Source organism: Lathyrus oleraceus, chromosome 1, assembly GCF_024323335.1.
Source record: "Lathyrus oleraceus cultivar Zhongwan6 chromosome 1, CAAS_Psat_ZW6_1.0, whole genome shotgun sequence".
NCBI classification, from domain to species: domain Eukaryota; kingdom Viridiplantae; phylum Streptophyta; class Magnoliopsida; order Fabales; family Fabaceae; genus Lathyrus; species Lathyrus oleraceus.
In genome coordinates, this window is record NC_066579.1 from 264021513 (window position 1) to 264033977 (window position 12465).

General features: G+C 37.4%; 1 non-coding gene across 1 annotated transcript; it reads right to left on the reverse strand.

Moving 5' to 3' along the window:
- Positions 1–4815: 4815 nt before the first annotated feature.
- Positions 4816–4922, reverse strand: LOC127117120 (small nucleolar RNA R71). Its single transcript, XR_007801880.1, has one exon. It is a non-coding gene; the product is annotated as a small nucleolar RNA R71 (small nucleolar RNA).
- Positions 4923–12465: the final 7543 nt, after the last annotated feature.

Consider the following 12465-nt stretch of genomic DNA (forward strand, 5'->3'; position numbering starts at 1 on the left):
ACCATGAGCCAAGAAAGTCAAAGGAATTGAAGGTTAGCAAGTTGGTTGATGGTGGTTGGCCAGATGAATTCATCTGATCAAAACTGGGTCTCCCTAGACCCTATCTCCTACAATTTTCACCATATTAAAATTATTCCAAGAGAAAAGTCACTATAAATGATATTCCAAACAACTTTTATGTTGTGACCTAGAGCTAGTTTTGCTTGGAAAATCATTTTCTGTGTTGAAACATTATAGGTCATTTTGTCTAAACCCTAATTTGAAAGTCAACTTCCCAAGGCCATAACTTGCTCAATTTTTATGAGATGAAATATTTACAAGTTTCACAATCAAATTCAAGGTGTCTACTTCAACTGTTATGTTTGGAGTGAGAGCTAATTCAACTTTTTTGAGCATGTGATATGAGGTTACATTATAGGTCACTTATGACCTTTACCATTGACCAAGTGATTTTTCCAAACTTAAAAAATGCATAAATCTATCATTCCAAATCGAAATGACATGAAATTAGTGACCCTTTTTAAGGTCTTTGAAAGACATACAACTTTGATGAAGACACTTTTATCATTTGAGCTCACATATAAAGTTAAGCAAGGTGGAATATTGAGATATATGGCTTGACACTTAGAAATAATTTCAACATGTTCAAATTTCAAAACTTCCACCTCAAAATTTGCCATGTTCCAAGGTCCAAATGAAAAAGTGTTGAACATGAAACTTGTTCCCCTTGATCAAAGCTTTCCAAAGAACCCAAGTTTATGTATTTTGGACGAGGTTTGCTAGGTATGCGTATGACTTTAACAGAGCTGCATCTTTGGAAAGAATCAAGCTTCAAAACTTCAGTTCACTTTGCCTTGCTAATCAAGCTTCCATTCAGACTTCATTTGGATTGATTTTGGACCTTTTTTCATTGCAGCATGGGCTTGCACATTCCCATGCACTCGTGCCATCAACATTGCTAAGTTTGTACAAAATTTGAAGTGTGTAAATATCATTCATTCATTCATGAAACCCTCTCATTCCAAAGGAAAACCTGATAAATTTCAACTTGAAATTTGAGTTTGAATCTCAACTGTTGGAGATTCAAGAACTCCAGGATCCAAAGCCTTGAAACCTCTCTAATCACTTCCTGATAGCTTCTCAAAATCAGATCGTGTTTGGAGCAAGCAACATCAAGAACTGCATAGCATTGAAGGCAATTTTCAGAAAACTTCATCTCTTCGATTTTCTCTCAATTCCACTTAATTCTCTTGGATCTTTGGTTGTCTGAAGTCCTACCAATGTAGGCAAGAAGGTTGAGTTGCTTAGAGGTCAAAACGAAGCAACTCAGTTGATACACCTCAAAATTCAACTCCTCATATCTTTCTATATATGTGGAGTTAGTTAAAATTGAGGTCAGATTCGTGCTCTACGCCAATTTTTTGTTTCAAATCATGTCCTCGTTTTTCTTTTTCTTGATGGTGATGAGTGAACCAGTCCGGCCAGGGTCACCGGAGAAGATGACCGGCCTTTGGACGGCGGCGATGTGCTAGATGTGTTCAGAGCCATTGATCTGGTTCAATTTTTTTTAATCTCGTGCGTTGCTTTTAAATACCAAGCCTATGCCGCGTTGACTGCAGTGCACCATGGAACGCGCGCTGGTGGCCACTTGATCTGCCACCTCAATTAATGAGGGAGATCAAGTGGTCCACGTTTTTTCTGATTATTTGAATTTCATTTTAATTGCTTTATTTTCATTAATTCATATTAACTTTAATATTGATCCAAATAATCTAAGAGTTTCACTAAAAAAAATTCAAATAATTTCCTCTTTCATATTCTGAATTAAACTTATTTTTTGGATCATTATTAATATTTTTCATGATTTAATTGATTTTGAATTTGTTTTTAATTGTTTAAAAATACTTCTAAGTCTTTAAAGATTCTTAATTTTTTTCTCCAAGGTCCTTTGACCTTGTTTGACCTATGATAAATCTCATGGCCATTTATTTGGTGTTTTGATGAGGTTTTAGGAATTTGACAAACCATACTTAATTTAAATGCCTTATTTTAGTATTTTTAATTTGAATAAATGCCAAATAATTTTGTTGACCAATTGTGATGACTTGTTTGAGTTTGACTCTTGTCGTTGGGCCTTAATCAAGGTTGATTTGACTTTGTCAAGTTAATATCATTGGATTTAGGGGATTGATGGAATGTACATTCCATCTCCCAAAATGAATGGATGATATTAATTTGGTAAAATTCCTCCTTTGATCAATTTGAGTTTTGATCCTTTCCCCTCCCTCTTCATCTCCTTTCCCTTTTTTATGCATTCATCTCATTTGGCCTATGATATCTCAAAGTCCTAAAGCTAGTTGATTGAAAAATTAACATGAGTATGGATGAGATTAGGCCACCTCTTTTGCATATCTCTTTTTGTGTGTGGTATGTTTCATGAGCATAGTCCATTATACTATCACTACAACAAACAAGACCTTAGACAGCGCTTTTTTTAGCCTTAGACAGCGCTTTAAAGCCCAGTTGAGACCCAATCTTGATTTCCCTCACATCATCATCGGAACCCAAGTTGACTACTTCAATATGCTCTTCAAATGGCTGGATGGCTTTCTGATCACACTGAATCATACCACGTTTTTGACTCAGATTTCACATGTTTATTAGGTCTTTATTATCATTTTTCTTGTGTTATGCTCTCTTTTATGTTGTTTTCAGATATTTAGCTCTTTCGGGACCCTTTTAGAAGAAACGAAGCAAAAAGACCAAAAATTAGGGTTTTTCGACAAATATTATACACATGGCGTTACACATGGCGGCCGCTATAGGAGAAGCCATGACTCATTAGCCCTCAACCAATAGGTAACCGCCACGTTCCAATGAACTTTCCCATTTCCACACATGGCGAGCGCCATGAAGGGGTGGCGGGCGCCACCTTTGTATTTCACGTTCCCACTAAGGAGAAGTTGAAGGGCACCGTGGTCTTTGTAAGCTGCTGAATTCCTCTATAAATAGGTCGTTCTAGTTCATTTCCAAATCATCCAACTTAGTTTACAACACTAAAACTAAATTTATCATCTGTAAAAGCGGTAATCCGTCACATCGAGGGGTTATCGCACCTTAGTGAGACTGAGGTGGAGCACTTCGATTTTGTTGTCGTCTTTATCTTCAGAGTCGAAGGTTTATTTTCCTTGTACCAGATTTAAAGCCTCTGTTTAGAGCGGGTTCTTATTTAATCAATTTTATTTATTTTACTTGTCATGCTTTACTTTATTTAATTTCTGTCATGCTTTACTTTATTTAATTTTTGTTCACGCTTTACTTTATTTAATTTTTGTCCCCAATTTACTTTATTTAATTTCTATCCACACTTTACTTTATTTAATTCCTGTCATTGCCTTTACTTTATTTAAATTTCTCGTCGTTATCTTTATTGCTCGTTTTAATTATTTTACACGCTTTACTCGTTCTTTACGCCTTACATTCTAAAACAACTTTTCATCATAATCGATATCGTCGTGATTGTTTGTATTACCATGTCTGGCTAAATCTTTCAAAGGTTAGAATGTAAGGATCGCAGTTAAAGAGATGTTTCACATATTGAATCTGTAGAAATGCTTTAAAGGTTGTTTTGATTTTTAACTTGAGTTTTCTGAAACAAACTTGGTTAGTTTTAACTATTCAAGGAGTGCGAAAGCACCCTGGCTTAGTTAACTAGGAATTTTTATCACTTTACGGAAAAACGATTTTTGAAACTGTTTTCGAACGCGTTGATAGATTTAAAATCAGGAAACTCCTTGGGTAAAACTTTCCAAATCAAAATAACTTTTCAACTAAGTTTACGAGTCTGATTTCTTAAAAATAGGTTTACTACTTTAGCGTTCAGCGCACCTTTTATAAGTGACAATAAAAACACTTAATTTAAGGGTAAACTCGATTCTGAATACGCGAAAGCGACAGTTCCTGTTAAATGGATTCTTTTTAAGAGTAGAAAATATTACCCCATAAGTAGTTCTATTTAGACAATCGAAACATCGTTTACCTGACGTGAAATACATTCAAACCTGTCTTTATCTGCACTGCATTTATTATTTACCGTTATTTTGCAATATCAATATCTCTTTTATACCACCTTAGATAAACATCGTAACGATAGTAATCGATAGATTGACGATTTGGTCTTTGTGGGATCAATATTCTTTTATATTACTCTGACGCGATTCGGGAACTTGCGAACACATCGATCAAGTTTTTGGCGCCGTTGTCGGAGACTAACTTCGTCAAATTTCGTACCCTGTTGTTACACCGTCTAGACTAAGGCATTATTAGCCGGTAAATGCGAAGAACCCATAGTACCGGAAATTTAGTAGATCCTTTACCGGAACCCGAACGTTACACTCGTACACGCCTCTTACTCATCCGAATTAAGAAAGCTATGGCCGAGAATCGCAACCGAAGACCTCTTAAGGAATTTGCCCAACCCTCTGATGCGGAACCTAGTTCTAGTATAGTAAACCCCCTTATTCCTGCCAGCAATTTTGAACTAAAACCATATTTACTGCAATTAGTGCAACAGAACCAATTCGCGGGTCTCGCTACTGAGAACCCAAATCAACATTTAAAAGTCTTTATCCAACTGGCCGACACCTTTAAATCCAACGGTGCTTCACCTGATGCGATCCTTTTAAGATTATTTCCTTTCTCCCTCAGGGATAGAGCATGTTCATGGTTAGATTCACTTCCAGCTAATTCAATAACTACCTGGGAAGACCTTAGGAGAGTATTCCTTGCTAGATATTTTCCCCCAGTAAGACTGCCGTTCTTCGGAACCAAATAACTAGATTTACTCAAAACCAAGGAGAATCACTCTTTGAAGCTTGGGAGAGATATAAAGAGTTGTTAAGAGTCTGTCCACACCATGGCCTAGAACAATGGCTGATCGTTCATACCTTCTACAATGGACTCCATTATAACACAAAGATGAGCATCGACGCTGCCGCTGGTGGCACATTGATGAACAAACCTTACCTTGAAGCTTGTGACCTAATTGAGGATATGGCCCAAAACCATTACCAATGGGGAACTGAACGAGCATCAATAGAGAAAAAGGAGACCCAAGGTGGAATACATGAGATAAGCTCTATGGACATGATGCAGGAGAAAATGGACGCTTTAGCCCTTAAGGTCGAACATATGTCTACAAACACTAACACCGCATCAGTAGTCCACACAGGGTGTGAACTCTGTGGATCTAAAGGACACGAATCGGCGGAATGTAACCTTTTGAACGAACTGAACACCGACCAAGTGAATTACGCCCAAGGTAACCCATATTCAAACACCTACAACCCTGGATGGAAGAATCACCCGAATTTTCCCTATAAAAACCAGAACCCTATCCGAAATTATGCACCTCAGAGACCACAAGGTTATCAAGCCCAAAAACCAAATCAACTTATGCAAGTTGTACCCCAGAAGCCTAACCTTGAGAAGATCATGTAGAGCTTTATATCAGGCTAGACTCAGCAAAATAAAGAATTCCTAAACCAGAACATTCACGTAAACGAACTGATAATGCAATTAGGGACCAAGGTTGATCAGATAACTACTCACAACAAGATGCTTGAAACTCAGATCTCACAGGTAGCACAAAACTAAGCCCCACAAACTACACCTGAAGGACAATTCCTTGGACAACCTCAACCAAACCCTCGAGGGCGAGCTAACGCTATCTCATTACGAAGTAGGACCGCTTACGAGGGGCCTCATAACCCAGCAACGAGCGAGTCAAAAGCTTCTAAAGAAAATATACCTACCAACCAAGAAAAGGGACCGATCGAACCCGAAAAACAAGCCGACCAAGAAGGAGAAGCCAAGGATAAAACTTACAAACCACCACCCCCTTACAAACCACCAATCCCATATCCGCAAAGACTTAAACAAACCAAAATCAATAACCAATAACAAAAATTTATAAAAGTAATAGAGAAGCTTCATGTAGAGATTCCTTTCACCGAAGCCATCATCCATATTCCATCTAACGCCAAATTTCTCAAAGACATCTTAACCAACAAGTGTAGGCTTGACAATCCCAAACCCTTGGAATGCAACTTTATTTCCGAGAATAAACTTGCTAAAAAGGAGAAAGACCCTGGTAGTTTTTCTATACCTTGCATTCTATAGAGTCATGTGATCGACAAAGCTTTCCTAGACTTAGGCGCTAGTGTGAGTTTAATGCCCTTAGCTATGTGTAAAAGGTTAAACTTAGGAGAATTACAACCAACTAAGATATCCCTCCAATTAGTCGATAGGTCTTTTAAGTATCCTGTAGGAATTTTAGAAGATATCCCAGTTAGGATCGGTCAACTTTATATCCCAACAGACTTTGTGGTCATGGATATCAAGGAAGACGACGACATCCTTATCCTTTTAGGTAGACCATTTTTATCAACAGCCGGAGCTACAATAGATGTCAAAAGAGGAAAATTAACTTTCGAAGTAGGGGATGAAAAGATAGAGTTTATTCTTTCAAAATTCCTGATGGCACCAATCATAGGAGACGCATGTTACACGATCGATATCATAGATAAATGCATAAGGGAATTTGATCGAGAAGAACCCGTGATCAAACCATTTTCAAACCCGAATGAAAAGGATGACGAGCTAGAAGAAATGGAACCTCACACTAACGAATGTTTGGATCTTACTCCATACCTTTCACCAAATTCTCAAAAACCAGCTCAAGAACTTAAGGAACTGCCCAATAACCTAAGATATGAGTTTTTGGACAAAGAAATGAACCGCCCACTAATAGTTAGTGCCACCTTAAACCAAAATGAGACAAACCAACTCTTGAATGTTTTACGAAGATACCCCTCTGCCTTAGGATATAACATCTCCGATTTAAAAGGTATAAGCCCATCCGTGTGTATGCACAAGATCTCGCTAGAGGAAGATTCAAAACCTTCCAGAGAACATTAGAGAAGAATCAACCTTGTAATGAGCGATGTGGTAAAGAAGGAAGCCCTTAAACTGCTAGAGGTTGGTATAATCTATCAGATTTCTGATAGTAAATGGGTAAGTCTTGTACATGTGGTACCCAAAAAGGGAGGCATCACAGTCAAGCAGAACAAGAAGGGCGAGCATGTAGCTAAACATATAGAAGGCGGATGGCGTATGTTCGTAGATTATAGGAAGCTCAGTAAGGTAACTAGGAAAGACCATTTCCCCCTTCCATTCATAGACCAAATGCTTGAGCGTCTTGCCAGACACTCTTACTTTTGTTATCTGGATGGATATTCTGGATTTTTCCAAATACCCATACACCGCGAGGATCAAGAGAAAACAACCTTTACCTGTCCTTACGGAACATTTGCTTACAAACGAATGTCATTTGAACTCTATAATGCGCCAGCTACTTTCCAACATTGTATGATGTCAATCTTCGGAGATTATCTCGACGGAATTATGGAAGTATTTATGGACGATTTCTCGGTGTGTGGGTTCGACTTTGAGAATTGCCTCATTAATCTTGATAAAATCCTAGATAGATGCGTAGAAGTTAACCTTGTGTTAAATTGGGAGAAGTGCCAATTTATGGTTAAAGAAGGCATAGTGTTAGGACATATAATATCTGAAAGAGGCATTGAGATCGACAAAGCAAAGATAGAAGTTATAGAAAACCTTAACCCTCCTAAGACAGTTAGAGAAGTCTGTAGTTTTCTTGGACACGCCGGTTTCTACCGACGCTTCATCAAAGATTTCTCTAAAATAACAAAACCCCTGACCGGCCTTCTGATGAAAGACATTGAATTCATTTTCGATGAAAATGTATCGAAGCCTTTAATCAGTTAAAACAAGCACTAATTTCAGCACCCATTTTACAAACTCCGGATTGGACTAAACCCTTTGAAATAACGTGTGATGCTAGCAATTTCGCTATAGGAGCTGTTTTAGGGCAAAGAAAAGATAATAAATTACATGTAATATATTATGCTAGTAGAACCCTAGATGTCGCTCAACTAAATTATACAACAACAGAGAAGGAACTCCTAGCTGTAGTTTTCGCAATCGATAAATTTAGGTCTTATCTTATCGGATCTAAGATTATAGTCTATACAGACCATGCAGCTATTCGTTACCTTCTAAGCAAAAAGGATACGAAACCTAGATTACTCAGATGGATCATTTTGCTACAAGAGTTCGACTTAGATATTCGAGACAAAAAAGGAACAGAAAACGTAGTTGCTGACCATCTTTCCAGACTAGAACATTTGAAGCCAGACCATTCAAGCACATCCAAGACATACGCTAAGATCCTTCAAGCTGGTCTTTATTGGCCAACACTATAGCGTGATGTCCATACTTATATTGTCCAATGTGACCGGTGCCAGCGCGCTGGAAACATCTCAAGATGCGACGAAATGCCTTTGAAGAACATCCAAGAAGTGGAATTATTTGACGTTTGGGGTATTGATTTCATGGGACCTTTTCCATCTTCGATGGGAAACAAGTACATTTTGGTAGTCGTTGACTATGTGTCCAAATGGATAGAAGCTATAGCCTCACCCACTAACGACACAAGAGTAGTCATCAAGATGTTTAAGAATAATATTTTTCCCAGATTTGGAGTACCACGACTTGTCATAAGGGATGGTGGATCACATTTTATATCCAGGATATTTGATAAACTCTTAAGAAAGTATGGAGTAAAACACAGAGTAACAACACCATATCATCCCCAAACTAATGGTCAAGTGGAAGTATCTAACAGAGAGATTAAGCAAATCTTGGAGAAAACTGTTTCAATATCCAGAAAAGATTGGTCCGAAAAGCTAACAGATGCATTGTGGGCTTACAAAACTGCTTACAAAACCCCTATTGGAACTATGCCATACCAGTTAGTCTACGCGAAGTCATGCCACTTACCTTTTGAACTCAAGCACAAGGCATATTGGGCCATCAAGACCCTGAATTTGGATTACCTGGCATCTGACGAGAAGCGAATCCTCGATATCCACAAATTGGAGGAACTCCGCCAGAACGCTTACGAGAATGCCGTTATATACAAAGAAAGAACCAAAGCATGGCATGACAAAAGGGTTGTGAAAAAGGACTTTAATATAGGAGACTCTGTTCTCTTTTTCAATTCGAGATTACGACTTTTTCCAGGTAAGCTACGTTCGAGATGGACAGGCCCCTTTAAGGTTTCCAAAATCCTAAAATCTGGAGCAGTTGAAATTCGGAACAATTCCTGTAATCCGTTTGTGGTAAATGGACAAAGACTGAAGCAATATCAAGGAGGTGACATCCCCACAGAATGCCCTAGCCATACTCTGATCGACCCTCTAGTTTCTGCCTCCGATATATAAAGTTGGAATCGTAAAGCTAACGACGTTAAACAAGCGATGCATGGGAGGCAACCCATGATTTATTTTCCTTTGCTTTACTTTTACTATTTCAATTTATACGTTTATTTGTTATATATATATATATATATATATATATATATATATATATATATATATATATATATATATATATATATATATATATATATATATATATATATATTATATATATATATAATATATATATATATATATATATAATATATATATATATATATATATATATATATATAATATATATATAATATATATATATATATAATATATATATATATATATATATATATGTTTAGACAAACATTTACAATATTTGCGATTTCAGGTGTCCTCTATTTTTAACCTAACTTTTCAGGATGGAGAATTTCGACACTATGCCAGTGATCTTTCGTGACCCAGTTCAGGAGCAGCGCTATGCCATGCTTTTCCAGCGCCCAATGCTGCCCACCAGATATCCTGATTCAAGCTGCATGGAGGCATTAGGCATTGAGCCTAGTGTCAGACATTTGTGCAATCAGTTGCAATGGGATGAGTATACTGATGCGATGCATGGGACTTACAGGAACCTCACTTTGGAGTTCTTGAGCTCGCTGAACTACGAGCCCTATATTGGTCATGCTAGTGATGGTGGCTACATTAATTTCAGGTTGTTTGGGACAGAATACACCTTCAACCACAAGCGTTTCGGTGACTTACTTGGATTTCAGACTGCTTATGATGCCTCATCTGAGCTCCCCATGAGCTATTTCCTGAGTAGAGACGTTGAGAAGTTCTGGAGTGACATTACATATGGAGGTAGCCCTGACCCTTCCACCCAAGTCTCTAACAAGATTCATAATTCTGCTTTCAGATACTTTCAGATGATTATTGCCCACACCTTCCTGGGGAAGAGTGACACTGATACACATGTAAGTGCTGAAGAGATTTTCTTCATGTACTGTACCACTCAGTCACGCCTAGTAGATTGCGGAGCTTTTCTGATCGAGAGTCTCTATCTCAATGCTCGCTCCGCTGTGAGCCCCATATACGTTGGAAGCATGGTGACTCATATAGCCCCCGCCCTAGGACTTGATAGAAGACTATTTCACCTGAAGTCTTACTGTAGCTATACTTTGATGGATATTGACTTCTGTCTTGACCGTGGCCTCATGAGGAGATATTCCTTCCAATTGGATCAATCTTTGCTCCACAATCTTTGATCTTTACTACCATACCAGGATGAGTTCTTCTCAACTTCTGCTTGACCGGCAGGCATTCAAGCTTCAATGACAATCTATGCTCCACAATCTGAGAATTCAAACCAGGAATGTCTTGATAAGACCAAGCAAACATATCAGAATACTCTCGAAGAATATTAATAAACCCCTTTTTAGCTTCTCGACCCAGTTGAGACCCAATCTTGATTTCCCTCACATCATCATCGGAACCCAAGTTGACTACTTCAATATGCTCTTCAAACGACTGAATGCCTTTCTGATCACATTGAATCACACCACATTTTTGACTCGGATTTCACATGTTTATTAGGTCTTTATTATCATTTTTCTTGTGTTATGCTCTCTTTTATGTTGTTTTCATATATTTAGCTCTTTCGGGACCCTTTTCAAAGAAACGAAGCAAAAAGACCAAAAATTAGGGTTTTTCGGCAAATATTGTACACATGGCGGCCGATATAGGAGAAACCATGACTCATCAGCCCTCAACCAGGAGGTAACCGCCACTTTCCCATGAACTTTCCCATTTCCACACATGGCGGGCGCCATGAAGAGGTGGCGGGTGCCACCTTTGTATTTCACGTTCCCACTAAGGAGAAGTTGAAGGGCACCATGGTCTTTACAAGCTGTTGAATTCCTCTATAAACAGGTCGTTCTAGTTCATTTCCAAATCATCCAACTTAGTTTACAACACTAACACTATATTTATCATCTGTAAAAGAGGTAATCCATTACAACGAGGGGTTATCGCACCTTAGTGAGATTGAGTTGGAGCACTTCGATTTTGCTGTAGTCTTTATCTTCAGAGTCGAAGGTTTATTTTCTTTGTACCAGATTTAAAGCCTCCATTTGGAGCAGGTTCTTATTTAATCGCTTTTATTTATTTTACTTGTCATGCTTTACTTTATTTAATTTCTATCATGCTTTACTTTATGTAACTTTTGTCCACGCTTTACTTTATTTAATTTCTGTCCACGCTTTACTTTATTTAATTTTTATCCTTGCTTTACTTTATTTAATTCTTGCCATTGCCTTTAATTTATTTAAGTTTCTCGCTGTTATCTTTATTGCACGTTTTAATTATTTTACACGCTTTACTCGTTCTTTACGCCTTACATTCTAAAACAACTTTTCATCATGATCGATATCGTCGTGATTGTTTGTATTACCATGTCTGGCTAAATCTTTCAAAGGTTAGAATGTAAGGATCGCAGTTAAAGAGATGTTTCACATATTGAATCTGTAGAAATACCTTAAAGGCTGTTTTATTTTTTAACTTGAGTTTTCTGAAACAAACTTGGTTAGTTTTAACTATTCAAGGAGTGCGAAAGCACCCTGGCTTAGTTAACTAGGAATTTTTATCACTTCAAGGAAAAACGATTTTTTAAACTGTTTTCGGACACGTTGGTAGATTTAAAATTAGGAAACTCCTTGGGTAAAACTTTCCAAATCAAAGTCACTTTTCATCTAAGTTTACGAGTCTTATTTCTTAAAAATAAGTTTACTACTTTAGCGTTATACGTACCTTTTATAAGTGACAATAAAAGGCCTTAATTTAAGGGTAAACTCTATTCTGAATACGCGAAAGCCACAGTTCCTGTTAAATGGATTCTTTTCAAGGGTAGAAAATATTGCCCCATAAGTAGTTCTATTTAGACAATCGAAACATCGTTTAACTGACGTGAAATACATTCAAACCTATCTTTATCTGCACTACATTTATTATTTACCATTATTTTGCAACATCAATATCTCTTTTATACCGTCTTAGATAAACATCGTAACGATAGTAATTGATAGATTGACGATTTGGTCTCTGTGGGATCGATATTCTTTTATATTACTCT